The 20,619-nt window shown below is 41.9% G+C and overlaps 1 protein-coding gene across 3 annotated transcripts in view; it reads left to right on the top strand.

The window, feature by feature from the left end:
- Positions 1-20,619, top strand: part of THEM4 (thioesterase superfamily member 4) — a 781,652-nt gene that overhangs the window by 492,477 nt on the left and 268,556 nt on the right. The gene's annotated exons all lie outside the window — the stretch shown is intronic.

Below are 20,619 nucleotides of genomic sequence, written 5' to 3'. Positions count from 1 at the left end.
AGGCGAATGATTACTGTTTTAGTTGGATTTATTTTGATTGATAAACCAAGTATAAAGACCTCAAAAGCTTTTAACAGTCTCTGTAAACCAACCCTGGTATTATCCATCAATAAAAAAATCATCAGCATAGGCCATCCAAGGCAGACGAACGTTATACAATTTAGGAGAAACTAAACCCTTATTAGAAAGGGCAGAACCCGCACCACTCGTATATAAATGAAATATGGTTGGTACCAACATACAGCCTTGACGAAGGCCGTTGGGAATTATAAGTTCTGTAGAAAGTAGTCCATCAGAATTGAGTCTAACCTTCAACCAGGTGTCAGAATACAGAGCCATAATGATATCCAAAAGATTGATAGGCATATCGAGATCTTTTAAAACTTGCCATAAAGTTTTTCTGTCAACCGGGTCAAAGGCAGGACCCCTATTCTGAACGCACTACCAGCCACAACTGACTTGAACCTGCTGGTCAACGTCTACAATGATTCCATGGCTAAAACCATTGACATCATTGCCCCACTAAAAATGCGCAAAGGGAAACCAAAAGCACACCTGAATACATGGTACACCCCGGAGCTCAAACTTCTCCGACAACAAAAAAGTAAACTTGAATCGCTATGAAAATCAGTGCCCTCAGTAGTTAACAGAACTAACCTTACCAATATCTCCACTCTCTTCAAAAATGAGATTATACGTGCTAAGAAAGAATCTCTTAATTCCAGGATCTCTCATGCAAACTCTAGCACTAAGGAGCTCTTCAACATCCTAAAGGAGTTACAAAACCCCATTCCTCCCACAGACACATGCACTAAGGATAAACCATGGTGCACAGAGATCCAGAATGCCCTTGCTAATAAATCTCCGGGCTCCAAACTAAAATTAACAAACAAACGACAACAGCTCACTACCATGGTCATGGTCCTACCTCCAGCTCCACCCTTCCCTCACCTACCACCACTAACTCAGGCTTCACCCTCAAAAAAGTAACCATACCTGAAGTACAACAAAAATCATAGCATCTTTGAAACCCTTGAACTTTAAGGGGGACAGTTGCCCCGCACAGATCATAAAAGATGCAGCCAGGGATCTTAACCCCTTCATTACCAAATTAATAAACCTGTCATTCGCCAATATTACGGTCCCAAGTAATCTGAAACAATCCTGGGTCCTACCACTGCTAAAAAAACAAACTCTTGACCCAGATATACCCACGAACTATAGACCCATTACCCGTCACATTTCTACTAAAAATACTTGACAGAGTGGCCTATTTACAAATTCAGGATTACCTTGAGACTAACCAATTACTAGGATCTCGCCAATCTGGATTTCGCCCTCAACATGGGACAGAAACGGCCCTTGTTGATCTCAAAATTCTGTGCAACCACTTGTCATCGGCAGCACACTTCTCCCACTCTGCGGTCACATGGATCCAATCCTTCCTGGACAATAGGACCATGCAGGTCTTCTGACCCCTAGCAGTGGCCGACCCTATCCCCATTACTTGCGGTGTCCCACAAGGTTCTTGTGTCTCACCCACTTTGTATAATATATTTACAAAGCCCTTATTTGACAAACTGGACCATCTGGGTGTCACCTACACTAATTATACAGGTGACACCCAGATACTCCTCACCTTATCCGGTAATTACAACCTGGACGCCAACCGGATCAATGAAGTCTTCTCCATCATTCAGGCATGGATGGCCTCTGCCTGAATGATGACAAGACCGAACTGCTCATTGTCGGCTCACCTTATACCATCTGGAAACTCAGCCCCAACTACCTCAGCGTCACCATCGACGGGAACACTATTCCCATCGCCAAAAATGTAAAAACCCTTGACTTCTACCTAGACACGAATACCAACCTCGCCAAACAAATTAATATGACCACCTCAGCCACTGCCTACACGGGCAAATTAATTAGGGCCTGCAGACCTCTGATCTCCCCCAACAACTGCCTCACTCTAGCCAGAGCACTTACTCAATCCAAACTGGATTACTGTAACAGCCTTTATGTAGGTGTCAACAAAACGGTAATCAATAAATTGCAAGTTCTACAAAACAATGCAGTCCGTGCCTCCCTAAATATTCCCAGAAGAGAACATATATATCGGCCACAAGAATTTCATGCAAATGGCTCTCCATCCAACAAAAAATAGACCTAAAAACATCTGCCTCACCTACAAAGCTCTCAACCACCTAGCCCCACCTTATCTAACCAATAAATTCACATTTAGACAGAATACTAGAACCACTAGATCCTCTAATACATTACAACTGACGGTGCCCAAATATTCCCTTAAAAGAGCCGGTGGATCCGGCTTCCCAGTTCTAGCCTCTCAACTGTGGAACACCATTCCGCTGGTTATCAAATGCACCCCCACCTTCCAACCATTCAGAACTAAGGTTATCACTTGGTTACTCAATAAATAACCAACTATGTATGTATGCCTTATATATGAATGTATACTATATCTGCTACTATATCTGTAATGACTGCTTTTTTGCCACCTTTACATATGCTGTACAACTATACTAATGTTCCTGTAACCAGATGCTTAAGCGCCCATATACCCCTGGGTCAGGAGCGCTATACAAATAAATAAATAAATAAACAAACAAACAAAATCCATGGATGCAACAAAAGTTGGTCTTTCCCCTAATTGCATTGATTTGGCCATAATGCACTTTAGTATTAAGCCACCACAGTCAGTCCCAATATTTTTTTTTAATCCTATTTGTTTCGGGTCAAGAATGTGTTTTTCTAGGATCCATTTTTGGATATCCTTAAGTACCAGGGAAGCAAACAATTTAGACTCCGGATCGGCTGTGGCGATCAGCCTATAACTAGAGGGACACTGTCGGGACCCCCTTTTAAAGATCGGTATGACAATCGAAATCCTCCATGATTGCGGGATTAACTTGGTAGTCAAAACATTATCAAATAAGAAAGACAAAATGTTTGCCCATATGTCAGGATCAAACTTAAATAGTTTATTCGTTAAGTTGTTAGTTAAACTTCATCATGCATTTCGACAGCCCTACTGATAAAAAGATATAATCAATAATTGACTCGTAGCCCCTTGCTTTCCAGGTATAGTGATCGCTAACCATAATATCAAAACCCCATACTTCAGCAAAGTGGGTCCATAACCTCCCACGCAATTTGGAATTTCCCCCCAATCTACGCTATGAATCGATGTTAGAAATACACATATCACCAAGTAAACGATCGCCAAAACAATCTGCATTCATATCCCCTGCGATGACAAACTTGCCCCCAGGGTTGTCTTGTGACCATAATTCAAAATGGGATCCAAATTTAGTCAATTCGTTCTGTAGTTGCAGGTCCGACATTTCAGAGGGATTCCAGTATACATTCACTATAAGTAAAGGTATGCTTACCCCATTCAATTTCATTTTATAGGAAACCAGCAAAAAGTAATTACCGAAAGACCATTCTTTGATTTTAGTCAGGTGATTGGATTCTTTAGCAGCAATTACAAGGCCACCCTTAGGACGACCCTTATTACCACCCTGTGCACAAAGTGATGACACAATGAAAACTTCCCAACACATTTGTACTCTAGACCAGGTTTCTTGTAGCAGTACAAAATCATAGAGAGGGAGATCAGGCATCAATTCCTCATTGTGCATCAGATTGAAGCATCCTCTAGAGTTCCAATTTACTAATTTTAAGTCGCTAGAGAAGATAGAGGGGCTTACCCAACTGTTTCAATGTGTCAATAGACTCCCGCAGAGACAGGGCCAGCCATCTCCATTCCTGTTTATCCAGGTTGGTTTCCGCTGCCATAGATGTTACCGCACAGTTGCCCATGGTCTCTAATGGGAATTTGTCTTTGAACATCTCAAGGATGAGCTGACGCAAGTCATCTTCTTTGTTAGTTGGGGCTGCCTTATCTGACTCTTTCAAAAGGTTGTATATTACCCTAGGTGGTAGTGTATTTTCACCTGCTTTGGTAACAGCTATATCCTTGCATTTCATGTTGTCGACTTACTCCTGTTGTGCATGCTTGGAGTATAGCTTCTCGGTTACCCCTAATCTCTAACGGATGTTGTCTTTGAACACCTCGAGGATCAGCTGACGCAGGCCACCTTCCTGGCGGGTTTGGTCGGCCTTATCCGACTCTATCGGTCGGTCTAGATGGCAGTGTCAATTGATATGTAGACGTAGAGGGGCCCTGCTGCTTTTCGTTCCACAAGGTAGTCCCTGTTACAACAGAGGAGGATTTCCAGTCTGGGTTACCTAAACCAGTATTAACAGTGATTCCCAAGACTTCATCCTCTGATCACTAGATTCACCTGATTTAAGAGGGAGTTCCTTGTTTCTTATATTTGTAACTGAAGACAGCGTAGAGTTGTCATAACTATTCTGTCCCCATTCAAAGCTAGTTGGAGGTTTATTTTTGAAAACTTCAAACATAACATCCCTATTCTTTTTGATTACATCACAGAGGGCAGAGTCTCCCTCAGATAATTCACTCTGCGATGCTTGATCATTTGTTACCTTGGCCTCTAAATGCTGATCATTTTTTGAGAGTTTTTTTTTCTTTGGATGCTTTGGACACAGGTACTAGAATTACATCAGCATCTTCTTGTGTAGGGGCTTTGTCTCTCATGAATTTCAGCGATGATTTATTGCGTGTCACATTATAATTATTTTTTTTCATTTTCGCTAGTCTTTTCCCTTGCCTTTCAGACATTTTTGGTTCAAAGGTGTCGTCTTGTTTATGAGCATCATTCACTCCATTAGCTCGATTATCGTTCCCAACAGGATCCATGTTCTCAACCTCGTTACCAATTACTGGGAACACACTAGCCTCTTCCTGTGTAGAGGGTATGGTAATTATCTCATCAGGTTCACACCCACTATTCCCTTGTACGAGATTATGACCCCTCTCCTCTATAGAAAATGACCTTGTCTCAAAAACTTGGGTTAAAACGTCAGAAAGTCTCAGAGGTAATAACCCAATTTCAGCAGACAAGTTTGTAATGGCAGCCGTCTGATTTCTCAATTCAAATGACATCAGTCTGTTAAAGATACCCATCATGACAGTTAAGTCAGAGCCTTTTGCTAGGCCCGATGGATCATTCGAGCTCCCAGCACAGTTATCTACAGGAGTGTAATCACTCGATGGTATAGTACAAGGAACATTCAAAATGTTATCGTAGCTAAAGTTGCCTGTGTCCTCTGAAACAAATGGCAGTCCATTAACATTGTTTGTGTTGTTAGTAGTTTTGTTACCTGGTGTGGGCACAGATGGCACTTCTTCCAAGAATAAGGGCTGGGAGGGATCAATTTGATCCCCCGTTGTTTTACCCATAAGAGAGCACTCTTGTGCACATTGCAAGAGTGCATCTTCGTCCTCATTGGATTCAGGTAATGGTAAAGCTGCTGCACGAGCGAGACTAGCATCTCTCGTACTCACAGCAACAAAAAAGTCAGCTCTAGCGTCCTTTCTCATTATGGGAAGTTTATTCTTCACCATTTTCAATAAGTAGGTCTAAGAACCACAAAACAAGAATGCAGATGTACATTTGGTTACAAACAATTACCCAAATGCAGACACAAGGCAATTGCTTCAGCGTAGCCTGCACCCGAGCTACCGCCAGCCCAACAGCCACTTAGGAAGCCCACTTCGGTTGCACACACGCGGGTGCGTGTGCACCGCAGTAGAAGTAGGAAGTGGCGCGGGTGGGGGCGGGCTGGGGGCCGGGCAGGAGGCGGAGCAAAGAAGCTGCAGGAGAGGAAAGAAAATGAGGTCAGGTAAGTGTGGGCGGGATGGTCTTAGATAAAGCATTGAGCCGCGGTGAAACCATGGCACAACAACAAAAACAGTAGTGGTGTTGTAGAAATGCAAATAACTGAAGTCCAAGTTACTTGAAAGGAAGTCCAGTGAAAGGCGCGTTGCGACAGCACGCGTGTTTCCTCTCGCGGATGGCGAGTTGAACAGGTCACAGCAAGGCAGACGTAGTAAAGAATTCAAGACCTCTGCAGCCCAACAGCCACTTAGGAAGCCCACTTCGGGTGCGCGCGCACCGCAGTAGAAGTAGGAAGAGGCACGGGTGGAGGCAGTTGGGGGGCCGGGCAGGAGGCGGAGCAAAGAAGTTGAAAGGAATTCCAGTGAAAGGCACATTGCGACAGCACGCGTTTTTCCTCTCGCTGATGGCAAGTTGAACAGGTCACAGCAAGGCACAATTAGTAAAGAATCCACGACCTATGCAGCCCAAAAGCCACTTAGGAAGCCCACTTCGGATGCGCGTGTATCATATTGATAACAGAACTATGCATACACATAATTAATTATTTTACTTTTGAAGCGGTAGTTACGCAAGGCGTTCACCCAGTTTCTGACAGGTTACATACCAGGTAGTGGCTACAAGTTTGCTATGCTCTCCTAGTTCCGGACGGCTCTGGTGTGAACCCAATATCTTTAAACTAGCTATACGTAAGTGTTCTACACCATTGAATGATATAGTAGTGCACATTTTCCATATTGTTAGTTCTTGTCATTGTCAGTTCCAGGGTAAAGTGGCTTCACCCTGGCACTGAAAAAGCATTGTTTTTGTGTTCACCCTGGCACTGACAAAGCATTCATTTTAGTGTTTTAAAGATGTAGTGCTTGGGTAAAATATTTAGTGTTTTGTCATTCTGGTAGTGGTAGGGTGAAGTGGACACTGGGCCTGGTAAATATTTGTATTTGTGTTTTTATTTATTGATTTCTAAAGCTCTTTCATCCAAGCTCTGTACAGAACCAGCAAAATGGTACAGTAATAATTTGAATGTGGCAAATAGAATCAATCATTAACTAATAGAGTTAAAATAGGGAGGATAAGTAATTGACTTTAAGCCGAGAGCAAAATAAGGAAAGAGCAGGAGAATGCCTGATAGAAAGAGGAAATATTTTGGAGTTTTTGTAGAATAAGAGTGAAAACTGGTTTGAACACAGGGTTTTCGAACGACGGCAGAACCTGATTTTGAGAACAAAAAGTTGGTGGAGGAATATAGATAGAGATAAAGACTTATAAGAAGGGTCATGACAATGGCACATTAAAAACAATGCACAGAAAATGAAAGAGGAGGCGTTACTCAAAGGGGACCCAAGACATTGAAAGCCGAGAAGAGGAAATAGAAGTACGAGGAAAAGGTTGAAGGAGAGTATGGATAGATTAACTGAAATTGGACCATAATGGAAAGCCAACCAGAAGGGTGTATCAATAATCCAGAAGGGAGAAAGCAAGAGAAGTAATAAGTGTGAATGCGTGCAAGGAGAAAAAAGGGTGAGCTTTACAAATGTTATATAATTGAAAGTGACAGGGGTGGGAAAATGTGTAAGGAAAAAGAGAGCAATTAGACGAGGGAAAACCTAAGGCATAAGATACCAAGGTAGTGGACCAAAGGGTAAAGCAGTAGGATGGGCCTGAGAAAGGAAAAGTGTGCCAGATTCAGTCATATATGTGAAAGCGGAAAGATAATTGGAAGGAGAGCTTGGCAGTGGTGGGGAAGCAGAAGAAGATGAAAGAGAGGATGGTGACTGTTAAACCTTATTTGAGAAATAATTAGCAAAGTCCAGTGGAGGTAGAGTAGATAAAGAAGTCTAGTTGGCACTTTGTTCTTCATATTTTGAAATACAGAAATATGAAACATTAATCTGACTGTTCTTTGCATCTTTTCAGGTGACATTGATTATTCTAATTGGTGTGACCTGCAAGCGATACAACCTTTACAGCTGTTGTATCAATTTGACCAGTCATGTGCTCTAGCACCTTGAAGAGTCTCTTGTGCTAACTTTAATTACCAATAAAGATCTCAGACCAAATAAGCGGACACCCTCAAGGAATATGGCAAAGTACTACTTTATTCTCAGGTTAAATAAAGCAGGGTCAACTGACAAACATCAGACAGATGCTTGCACACTCACACATAAACTTGATTACACAGTGGTCTGATACCCCAATATGCGTCATCTATGACGTTATCCGACTTGGTAACTATAAAAACTATTAGCAGGAGGGATTGGTTAGGGGACCATATCCACTTGTAGAATATATTCGGGTTAGTATTTCATTGGCTGTCTCTTATCTGTAAGACAACCCTCAAACTACCTCTAAATATGTATAATACTGATTGCAGCAAAGAAAAATGGCAGCGGATTGGTCTATGCAGCATTGTATAGCAGGTTGCCCCATAGACCCACTGATTGGTTGGCATTCTCACCCAACCTTGGACTTTCGATTCGGCTAGCAGCACGTAAGGAAACCGAAACCCAGGTGCTTGTATCATGTCAGATTAGTCCCCACTTTCCCAATAAGTCCATCATCTCTCATCAGACCGGCCATGAGCCAAGGTTTCCCATCTGTAGTTGGCCTTGTAGCCTGTTCTCTGTTCTAGGACATTCAAGGGCGTGAAAGCACATCATTATCTTCATTCGAGACTTAATGAATAGCCTGTGTTTTGGACTTATGAGTCACATATGAAGAGACCGCGAATTTGTCAATTTCAGCCTCTTATTTACTGCTATTTTGGCCTCTAGAAACGTGCTCACTGTACTTTGTATAGATTTCATACATTTTTAATTGTCCATTACTTGGCTCTTGCACATGTTTTCTTCTCTTTAAATATAAGATTATGTCTCATCCATGGCTTATCCATCTGCCTCCCTTCGTGCTTTGCAGCTATTCTTTAAAAATAGCATTGTTGATCTCTAGCCAACATTGACTCCTCTTTACTTTGCACACAAAGCTGTTCTTCCATCGTCTTCTATCTCTGCAACCATGATCCGCTTCTGAGGTAGTTGAATTTAATATTTACATGAGCCGGCATCCATTTTCCAGTAATGGCCGTCCTTGCCACGTTATATTTTCCTCTACAGCAAGCTTCTATATATCTCTTCTACTTTGTGTTACTGCGTGTTTACACTTATTGGTCAGCAAGCTACTTTATGTTCTTTCACGTTCATAATTACTTTATCGTTTCGTACATGTTTCTCTTATTGCTTCAGTTATATCGTCACACTTAAGTATTTTCATGCATGGATTTGTACATCTTCCCCATGACCTCATTCTACCCTCGTCAGATTTCACTTAGCACTCCATGCTGTCCAATGGTGTGTGCTGACATACTTCCATACAGCAACCTTCCACACTCTCACTGCGAGGGTACATTTGATACGGTTGTCTGAGTGCATATCATCTCTCATACACTCTGTTAGGCAAGATCTGGAGCAGTACCCTTTGGGTGCACTACAACAACCTTGTCCTCCTGGCAATAGGAACCCAACCTTTGGTATAAGTCTGTACTACACAGGTTGGTAGTGTGGCTGAGCAGCCAGGCTTATCTCAAGAAGGGTCAATGTGAGCAGTAGGGGAGTTACACAGAGATTCAGTGAGACAAGTACCCAAATAAACACTTATACTGAAGGTTTCTTGATTAAGCAATTATTAATTTATTTAACAGTTAGTTTGAATAAGCCTTCTTCAGAAGGGGCAATCTATCAGTAACACACAAATGCACTCTAAAATACACACTCTTTGTGTGTTAAAGAAATGGTTATAGAATAAAAGAAAGATATCACACAATTATTCTGAAGCAGGTAAGTACTTTTGAAGCCCCAATGTAAAGTAAGTTAACTCCTTCCTGGAAGGAAAGGTAAAACGCAATGTCAGAGGAAAGAAGAGTTATTCAGGGAGCCAGGCCAGCCAATGTCAATTGGGCAAAAGTCCAGGTGAGCTGAAGCACCTCTTGTAGGTGACTAAAAGTCTTGCACAATGTTTTAGAAGTCTTTGTAGAAAAAATAGAATCAATGTAGGGCCACAAGCTGGGAGCCGTGAGAGGTAGAAGATGCAAGCAACTCTACAGAAGTAACTAAGACAAGTCTCAACTGAGATCAAGTAAGTTTACAATAAGAGGTAAGTTCTCTTAGACTGTACAGTACCTTTAGTTAGAAAGTTCCTGTGTGGCTTTGCAGATCCTGTTGTTCATGTGCCTCAGTCGTGGGGACTTCTGGCGACTCCTGCCACACAATGGTACAGCCGGCGACAGAAAAGGACAAACTTCTATTCAGCGGCACTTCGCAGTTTCAGATCCTTGCGTCTCAGCAAATAGCACTGCTGCGGTCTCATGGATACCACTCTGGACTTTCCTTGCATCTGGGGTCTAGCACTCAGTTGAGGTGGCTCAGGCTTGGTCAGTCCTGCTTCAAAGGAGTCCGGGGGATCTTCCCGCAGCACAGGTCCTTCTTAAAAGTGATGCACTCCGTTCGGTGTTCCTCTGCCTGGCACTTCGGTTCCAGCAGCAGCAGCATTGGAAGTATTGGAAGTACAGCCAGCTCCGAGAGGATGTCCAAACGAGTCCACTTTGGAGTTGATTGGTCCTACCAACTCCAGGGTAGAACTCGTCCTTGCAGGGCTTCTCTAGTCAAAACGAATTTGGAGCTTCAGCACAGAAGCAGAGCTTCCCCAGGCAAACCAACGGTTCAGGAGTTGCAGCAGGGGTCTCTTCCAAGTTCTTCTTCGGATTCTTTCGTCCAGTGGTCGACTCTGCCTTCCAAGCCAAAAATCCTCACCTTTTATGCAGGTTTCTCCCATTCCTTCCAGCCAAGCTGTCAATCACACAGCAGGGTGTCTGGCCTTGCCAGACAGCCAGCCGGCCAATCACCTTTGGGTGCATTCCTGTAACCAAGGGGATTAAGCAAAGGGAGTTTCGGGCACCTCCCTCACTTCCTGCCAGACATACTGGAGCCAGAGGTGGGCTTGACTGTTAATCCCGTCAAAGACAAAACTTACAAAGGGACCAAACCTGGTTTGCCGAGCAGAGTAAATCTCAAGCAGGACCTTTCCAGCAGGAAATGGCGAAAAAAGAAGACCGGGGGCATTTTGACAAAATGGGCACCCACGGGTGCCTTACTGCAGCCTCAAATGCAGCCCACATTAAAAACACACAATGGTAGTAAAAAGTAAACCACTGCCACCAGCCATTAACTGTAGAAAGGGTAACATAAAAATGTTCCATGAGAATCTGGACAAAGGGGATACTAAGTAACCCCTCCACCCTGTGGTAAGATAGTGTGTGTGCTGGGTCTAGAAAGTTGTAACATATAAGTAAAGTCAGTTTCACTTCCCTGCTCTTGAAAAACAGTAGTTTCACCAAGAGAAGGTATTTAAACCTTTGGGAAATCGAAGGGACTTCCCTGTGCCACTGCACTGAAGGTGCCTTGTCACAATCCAAAGATGATGCCTATGGAGTTTGTCAGACTCCAAAGTCACAAAAACACAGAACCCAAATCACAAAAAATACATGCAAGAGTGGGAAAAAGGTCTCACTCTCTCCAGGTTAAAAATGAAAAGCCCTAAAATCTAGCAAAGTCGCTGGGGGTCTCTAAAGTAGAGAGGAATTAGCACATTTCTGAGAATTCTCCCTAGCACTCTCGATGAGGTATTGGCATAACACATGAGGTCTCACACAGAGCCCTTCTCCTGCTGTTCCAGTATGACGGTGGTAAGGGGGTGGGACCTAGCGATAGTACATCCATCTGCTCCTCTACACTCCCCACTCTGGGCAAGTCCTCGACCACATTCCTTTCTTCATTCTCCTTTATCATTTCTTCATACTTTTGTTTTTTTGGGACCCATATCTTTTTCACCCCCCGCAGGTGACCCGCATTCTTTATATGTTCATCCACACTTCTGGTCATGTGGCATCCATCTCCTGATGGTGGACAGAATATCCACCGTCCTAAATATTTCTTATGCTCCTTGAAATAATAGAATTTCGTTCCTGGAGGTGCAAAGGCACTTTTCTTTATATTCTGTAAGGAACTCGCGGTGGCAACAGTAAAGACAGACACAAGTGATCACAGTTAAAAGGTGTTTATTGAACTTTATAATGGGTGAGATAAACGCCTAATCTAAAACTAAATCTAAGATTGGAGCAAGCTACAACCATCAAATAATAATAAGGCAGTCCTAGTGGCGTCTTGTAAAATAAAAAGGGCCTATTCTAAAGAAAACTATTGACCTTCCTTACCGCTAAGTTCCAAAACAATAGTGTGGGATAATGTTAATCAGAAAAGAAAGAAGTGTTCACGAAATGATAAGTCAGGATGGTATGGCTGGGTCTCCCTTCCCCGTGTTTTTAGAACGGGACAAGGCGGGACTTCTGATCACACCACACTCCTTTGCCTCTCCAGCACGATGCTCACAATTCCAGTTCAATGATATCTGAACCTTCATGCTCCAAGTCTCTTCTCTGCAAAGTCTTTTGCCTTAGATTGCCAGATCGATAAAAACAACAAACAAACTAAAGTTCCTTCTGTAGTCTTATACCTTGGGCGATTGCTCTTCGCTGCTTGGATCTCTCTCTGGCGGGCTCGGATCCTTCTTGCAACTTGGGCCTCCCTCTGTCAGGTTGAATGCGGCCTCTCAAAATGCAGCTTGCAACTTCCCACTGCGGACAACACTCGGCCGGGTTCATGCTTGTCTACACAATGTTCACGGTGTATTATTCTTCACCCCAACTCGCAGGCATCCCTCAACTGTGTTCAAGTTTGCCAAATATACAGTTCACTTTACTTTCTCATGATGCAGGATTCAGTTCCCTTGGCTTTCTCTTGCCAATGTGTCGGAGACTTTCAAGTGTACAAGAGATTTGACATAAACCTTGTAGGACCACCCTGACACCTCACACCGCCCTTTTCTAGGGCCTCCTGGTACTTGTCGTTTCACTGTAGAAGGGGCCAGCAAGAGTCCTTCGAATGAGCACTCCTGCGGCACCTGACCATTCTGCAACTGGCCCTTTTCTGGGCTTTCCCCAAATGTTCAAGTTCTTGCGTTCATCTAATGTTGCCACTTCCAACCTTGGGCTCAATACGATGCAGTTCGCCAACGGCTTCCTCCGACTCACCAATTGTGTCAGACCTGCTGGCTTGGCTTGCTTCTGGAGTCAAGGATGGTACCACGGTAGCCACAATGCATGATGCCCCCATGCACCATTGACATTTGTTCCTCAAAACGTCTGCTGTACTTCCAGTCTTGTCATTCTCTTTCTGGAGGCTTTGCAGTTCTGAGATGAGAAGGATTTTTATACATTGGTCGAAAATAAACCAGATGCCCCATGACAGAAGTCATAGAAACCTTCTTCTCTACTGTCTGGGTGTCTTTATATTAGATGTACACAAAAGAGAAAAAGAGCATGTCAAATTGGTGACGTCTGTCCCACCCTCAAAATAAACAACCAAAATGCAAATTCAAAAACACAAAAATTGTTTTATTATGATAAAAAAAAATCTATTAAACACAGAACTAAAATGCTGAATCAAGCACATAAAATCGGAATCGCCACAAAGAATGCAAATCACCATGCAACATCCACTAGAGGATTATTACCTATTTTTACAGAAAAAAACAGCTCATATCGTAGGCCCAAGCAAAGTTCAAAATTGGCCCAGATGTGTTTTTAGTCCAAAAACGCCTGACATGTTTCATTCCTATACTTTATTGGAGGAACCTTCTTCAGGGGCTCTCCGACTCACAAATTGCATATTGACAGATGCACACTGTGGTCTCCACTTAGTTGGCGACCACTCCCAAAACACTGCTTTACTGTTGAATAAATCACTTCTTGTGCCAGACACACATTTTCTCCTCATTAGTAGGGTAAATCCAAATTCCAAAGGATCTCTCAAGATGACCTCCACCAGCACCCACTTATAGATGAAAACAGCAAATCGGCAATGTTTTCTGTCTTCTACTTGCACAAGCCATACATGGCCATGTCATTCAGAATGTCTCTTTTCACATAGAGCACAAATGCATGCCGCGCGACGTGCGGTGGAGAGTATGGCTTCTCCTCTGTCTGCTTTGGTAAAACAATAATTTCTTCCTCAGGTGTGTGTCTATCTTTGGGAAGTCTGTAATCTGCAGGTCACTTTGTGGTACTACTAAAGCTGGTATGCTTATCAGCACTAATGAACAAACACCTCCCCATTTTGGTGGCAATTATATATATGCTCTTGATCCAAAGGCCCAATAATGGTCCATCAGGAGTGCTGTTCCTTCCTTCATGCCAGGTACACCGAAAACTCTGCCACACTTGCGGTTCTCTCCAACTTTCACCATGCCATTATTTCTGAAACATAAGGACGCATTCTTCAGGGGTAGCATCTGCAATGGTCCTCCATCATCGACCCATGTCAACAATCTTGCAATCTTAGACTATTCATTTTTACATTCCTTTTCTGCATTTGCCACAACTACTTTCCATTGTCCAGTAAATGCCGTTGCTCTGCATACAACCAATCCTTCAGCCCACCCTTCAGGAGTAATAAGTGTTCCTTTAATTTGTAATTAACCTCTTTCCCAGCATTCTTGTATTTCCTTACCTTTCTTGTCCTTACATTGTCACATCGTGTTTGCTTCAATCTTGATTCCTGCTCCTTTTATTCCAGGCTGTACGCATTTTATTATTTGATGCATTAGTTCTGGCTTTTCTCATGACTTTATTATACCTTGTACATAATTGTCTTCTCTATGAGAGGTCGCTTTATCCACCCATACAATGGATGCTTTTCTGCCTTGGAACTGTCCTCTGGTTAGGCAAAGTACAAGATGTGTTGGACAATATGCCTTCTTCACTGATACTTCTGTTGCTTTGAATATTTTAGCAGTTCCCTAAGCATAAGGTGTAAGGGAACACATGTAGCAGATTTCATGTGACGTTCTTTTTCGTGTGCTAGTTACCATAGGTTATACTGTAAATGAGCTGAATTGTCGAGATATGTATTTATATCTTCATAATTTTCTCCAACGTCCCTTTTTAAATCGAAATGAATGCCTAGTAAGATTATAAAAAATGCTTTTTGTGATTCCATCTGGGCAACAGAGAATGTTTCATTGTCGCCCACTATCTCAGTATTATTTCTTATAACTTGTCTAAATGCCATAATAATCAGGTGGAAAACACAGATCATAACGCAGAATGACACCACAATTATTATTATCCCATGGAAACTCATTGCTTTTCTTGATGGCAATGAGCCTCTTATCCTGAAACCTCCTCATTTTTGTTTACATTTTTAATATGTAACTATAAATCTTTATGAATCGTAAATTTATATCAAGAACTATAAGATGATTGCAACAATTATTCTAAAGGTAATATAATTATTCTTAGAATTTGCCAAAAATGGGCGAACATTAATGTATCTTTGTATTAAAGCTGGTTAAGTCTGTAATATGTAGGTAAAAACAGCATACAAGAATGTGTGAGATGGTATTGCAATAGGTAACATAAAGATGAAATGTGCTTTTCTTATTTCAGCTCTGGTACCTCAATGCATGGTTTTCTAAAAGTTCCAGGATCACTGCAAGTCTTTTTACTCATTGTCAAATATTAAAAGATATTGGCCTTTAGTCTAGGGTGCTGCTGTGTTCTTCACTTTCCTGATTTTAACTCTTGGCCATAGAACGAGTCTGCATACACAGACCTTCTTCTCTTGCTTCACTGTGGGTAGGTGCAGGAGGGGTCGGGGTTTCTCCTTTGTATGGCTTGATGTCGTGCAAACAAAGCCAGGCCCTCTGTCCTTTTAGCTTGGCTGCTGTGGGTGTGACTTCCTCCGCCTTGTATGGACCTTCAAAGCGAGGAGTGCTCTGAGGGCATACGAATTTGCTTACCAGCACCTGGTCTCCTAGGCAATGTTCTCTCTAATTATTTTTCCACAAGTGCGGCAATGCTTAGCTTTTGTGCGCAACTTATTTTCCATGTGCGCAACAAAATTACGAGGGAAGCTACTTTGTGAGCATGCTTTGTTGATGAGCTACTATCTCCAAAGAGTTTGGAAAGGAATATCTCCTTCCCAACCACTCCAATTCTTTACGAGTCAGTGTAAAAGGTGCATCTTGAAACACTTTTTTCAAACATATAGGCTTTAAAAAAGCAAATATTTTATGTGGTTATAAGGAGAGCTCAGCAACCATTCCAAGACTTCAAAATATGCGTAGTTCCTTACCAAAATTACTCATGTGCAGAGAAAAAAATGTGTATGCACAAAAAAGCTTTGTATGGTCGGGATAAACAATAGGTTTAGTTGTGGTTATTCATTTGTCGACACTGCTTAGAGACAATGCAAAAAGTGTGTAAAACCATTAACTAAAAATACTCATGTTTATTACAAAAAAGCAAATATCACTTATCACTGATGTGGATGTCAAAATATTCAGACAGGATAAAATGTTTGCAAATGAAATGATGGCAATTTACAAGGAATGTGTCAGAAAACATGCATTTAGGAATTCATGTGCCACTTTAATAAAGTAATTCAAGGGCCAGGAAAACATGCCTCAAAATGTGTGTTAGGCTGATCATTGAATAACTGCACCACAGAATATAATGATCAGAATTCCTGGGCCTCTGCTTGCTATCCACATTACGTGGTCCTGTGAGTTGTGACATTTGCTAAAAACCAGCCTTACAGCTGAGAGGCATTGCACAATCCATTGTTACTCCCTAAAAACAGGAAAATGTGCCCAACAGAAACGGGAAACCATGAACATTTAGGAACCTACCCCCTGCTTCTACGCACAAAGTTCCACTGATATTTTTTTGAATCAGTGACCCGCAGAGCAGTGGTCTTGGTAGAAACTCAAATAATACTACTGCCCAATCTCAAGTAGAATTTTAAAAGGAAAAACATATTTTAATAACCATGAAATATCCCTTCTGGCAAAGCTAATTACTTTCTTACTCCCTGAAAAATCATTTGATTCGGGGGTAACATCATATCAGAGCCCTCATTGTAACCCTGACATGGGAAGTGATATGACGGGATACATAATACAGCTAACAGATTAGCCCACCCTTTCTCACCACAGCCTAGACACAATTCCACTAGAGTCTTACTGAGGTTTTTCTGGAGCATCTTCGAAGAAAATCAAATATATTTGCCTTTTAAGTAAATAGAAGCAATGTTCATAGGTAAGACAGATTGAGTGCTTTCTTCTTTAACTAGGGACCCCTGTTATGAAATGTGCTGTTATCAGTTGTACAAGATACACGTGGATGCTAGAGGCAATAAACGCAAACACATTATCATATTGAAAAGCCCTCATCAGCTGAGCAGAGAAAGAAACCAAAGACACGGTTTCCTAGACTGTTCCTAGAGTATCCTATCCTTCAGAAAATAAACACATTTCCTTCACTGTACTGCGCTGCCAAAACGTCTGATTTGGTTTTTGAACGTTGATGATTTGTTTTTCACCCCAAAGGAGTGTTCTTCTGTGCACTTCCATCTGTACCTCACCCCGGCTCCTGTGCTAGCCTCAAATACCAGTTGACAGGGCTCTGTAGAAAGTAAGGGATTGTAGCAGTAAAATGTGCAGTTTAAGAAAATGCTGTTAATCTGTAAGGGACCAATTGCTATGAAGTGTAGACAAGATTGTTTGCAACATACCCCACCTTTAAATTGTTGGGTAGGATTATAAAAATGCTCAGTGAAACTGTTTTTGTATAGAAGCGAGTTAGCTTATAATTTGTTAAGGTCTATGCCCCATGGAACTTTGAAAACATGGAAAGGTGGCAAGGTGAAAAGTATTCAAGTAATCTGAATATCCGTTGCCCGGTGGGCAGTCATAATGTCGACAGTCAAAATGTCGACAGTCAAAATTTCGAAAAATAAATGTCGAAAAAAATAATGTCGACAAACAATAATGTCGACATTTTTTTCGATATTTTTTCGAAATTTGGTATTTATTGGATGAATAAATAAATAAATATATATAACTAAGATATGTTGAGTATGAGGAGTGGGGGGTGTGGAGGGGGCCGCAGGGGGTCTTGGGTGAGAGGGGTTGGGGGGACATCCCCATAGTAAATGATACTTTTTTAATTTATTTAATTATTGAATAAATAAATAAATATATAATTACTATGTGTTGAGAATGAGGGTGAGAGGGTGGTTGGGGGGGTGTGGGGGGGTGGCAGGGAGGTGTTGGGTGAGGGGGGGTTGGGGGGACCCCCCAATAGTAAATTAAACTATTTTTGGTTATTTATTCATTGAAAAAATAAATCAATAAATAAATATATAATTAGAATGTGTTGAGTATGAGGGGTGAGAGGGTGGTTGGGGGGGTGTGTGGGGGGGTGGCAGGGGGGTGTTGGGTGAGGGGGGTTGGGGGGGACCCCCCCCAATAGTAAATAATACTCTTTTTGGTTATTTATTTATTGAAAAAATAAATAAATAAATATATAATTAGAATGTGTTGAGTATGAGGGGTGGGAGGGTGGTGGTGGGGGGTGTGGAGGGGGGTGGCAGGGGGGTGTTGGGTGAGGTGTTGATAGTTCTAAGTGACATTTTTTTGTCGACATTTTTTTTTCTAAAAAATGACTTTTTACATTATAAGTATAGGATGTCGACATTTTTGTTTTCTAAATTTTTTTTCGACATTTTTGTTTGTCGACTTTTTTTTTTCGACATTATGACTATAAACCCCGTTGCCCTAGTACTATATACGAATAATGGCAGGCATAGTCCATACCCATTATCCCTTGCAGGCCAGTTAAATATTGCAAGCTCTCTGCTTATGATGTAGACATGACATTTGCCTACTCATGCTCCTTAGAGGGCAAATTAATATTTGAGTTTTAGAATGTATTAACTTGCAAAGGGGGCCGCTTCAAAGTGATTTTTTGACATATGTACAAAGAATAGGAATCATCGTATGAGATTACACATTCAAGTAGCCTGGTTACTTGCACTCAGTATCTGATATTTCAGGTGACAGTTGGGCTCCATAGTTTTGATGACGCTTTTGCCGAGGGCCCCATGAGTAACAGAAATTCTTGTGCCTAAACGTCATTCATATTAGAAACATAAAACAAGTGAATGTAGGTACAAGTCTGGTAACCTTTTGCAGAGCCAAGGTAGGCAGAGTCAAGGTTGTCTGCTAATATCTGAATGAGGCCGCGGGCGGGAGTTCGAGTCATAAGGTATAAGTGTGGTAGAGTCAAATATAGGATTCATGGGTAGGGAGGGTAGACATCTCTTATCTATATCTTCTGTTCATGCAGTAACTTTTTCATATTAGTTTTTAACCTATTGTGTATGTATTCTACTGTTAGGGTTTGGGGGCTTTTAAGGTCAAGCTTGCATAGTAGGGCAATGTAAATAAGCTAGACCAGAATATCAATACTAGTTCATATAATTTAGCTTCATTTTGAGAGAAAGCAAATATTAGGTACCGGCTGTGCCTTGTCCATCATTACATCTTTTTGAATAGGTGGGAATTGTCTGTTTGCGCTGCTGAAATTCTTCTGAGCGGCAACCAGACGATTGTTGGGCAAGCGCACATGCGCACAGCTTAGAGGGAACATTGCTCCTAGGTATTAGCTTGTTTGATGTAACAAATCCTCTGCTTCAATGGGTTGATCATCTTTGTCGCTTCTTTTTGATCCCTCCCTTCGATTCTTGACCTGTTGAGATATGAAAGAAATACTTGCAGTCATTGTTGTTAGGTAATCATGCATCTCGTCACCTAATGTCTTCGCTACACTATGGGCATCCGTTTTTAACCTAGTTGGAGGATCAAGGGGGGGGGGGTTCTCATCCGGTGTCCAGTCACCAACTCATGAGGAGTTAGATGGTGATCTGAGCCAGGCTGATTCCTTAGAGTGTATAAGGCTAAGGGTAGACAATGTAGCCATCTTGTCTTCAAAGTTATCTTTATCTTTGCAATGCTCTCCTAATCTGTTAAATTGTTCAGACATCTTTCGCCTCTGGATGATAAGCGGAAGAAAACGTATGCTCAATGCCTGATAAAATAACTATTCGTTCAAACAGTTCATTTACAAATTGCGGTCCATTATCAGACCGCCAAACCTCACACACACCCCATCTTGGGAACACTTAACGCACAAAGAACTTGGCAGCGCACGTGGCATCAGGGTGTGTGCATGGACCTGCCTCGATACATCTAGAAAAAGGACATACCACGACCAGCATGTCTGCAGCATGTCCAGATAACCTATATGTAGATGCTGAAATGGGCCATTGGGTCTAGGAATTGTTCCTCTCACTGTTCGCAAAGTGTGCCCTGCAGTACATTTCTGTGCCACATGCTTGAACAGGTTTGGCGAAAACCACTCTTCTGCTATTGCAGAAGCTAAACTTTCTCGAGTTGTATGCGCGTGGTAGTGGAGCTGCTCCAATGCTACCCTCAATAATGCTAGAGGCATAACTGGCTTTCCAGTACTATCCAATATCCAAATTGCCTCAATGGGGGACAAAGAATACCCCTGCTTTTTACATATTTCCTTCTCTTCTTGTGGTGCTCTCCCTTGTATCTCAATTAGCTGGACAATAGACAACATGTTAAAACCCTCCTTTACCAACATGCATCGTCCTCTCATTTGTTAACACTCTCTATTTAAAAATTAGAAATGGTTGGGAAATAGGCTGCTTTTTTGGCTTCTAAATCTGCAGCTTTGTTTCCGCAAGAAATTAAATCTGTCCTCTTAGAATGTGCTGTGTAAAAGTCAATGGGAGTGTTATTACTTCAATAAGTGTATCCAATAGGGCTGCATGATGCACTTGAGTGCCGT

The sequence above is a fragment of the Ambystoma mexicanum genome, chromosome 1p (assembly GCF_040938575.1).
Source record: "Ambystoma mexicanum isolate Mex_15411 chromosome 1p, UKY_AmexF1_1, whole genome shotgun sequence".
Lineage (NCBI taxonomy): Eukaryota > Metazoa > Chordata > Amphibia > Caudata > Ambystomatidae > Ambystoma > Ambystoma mexicanum.
Note: the sequence above shows the minus strand (reverse complement) of the source record. Positions and strands in the feature narration are given on the sequence as shown.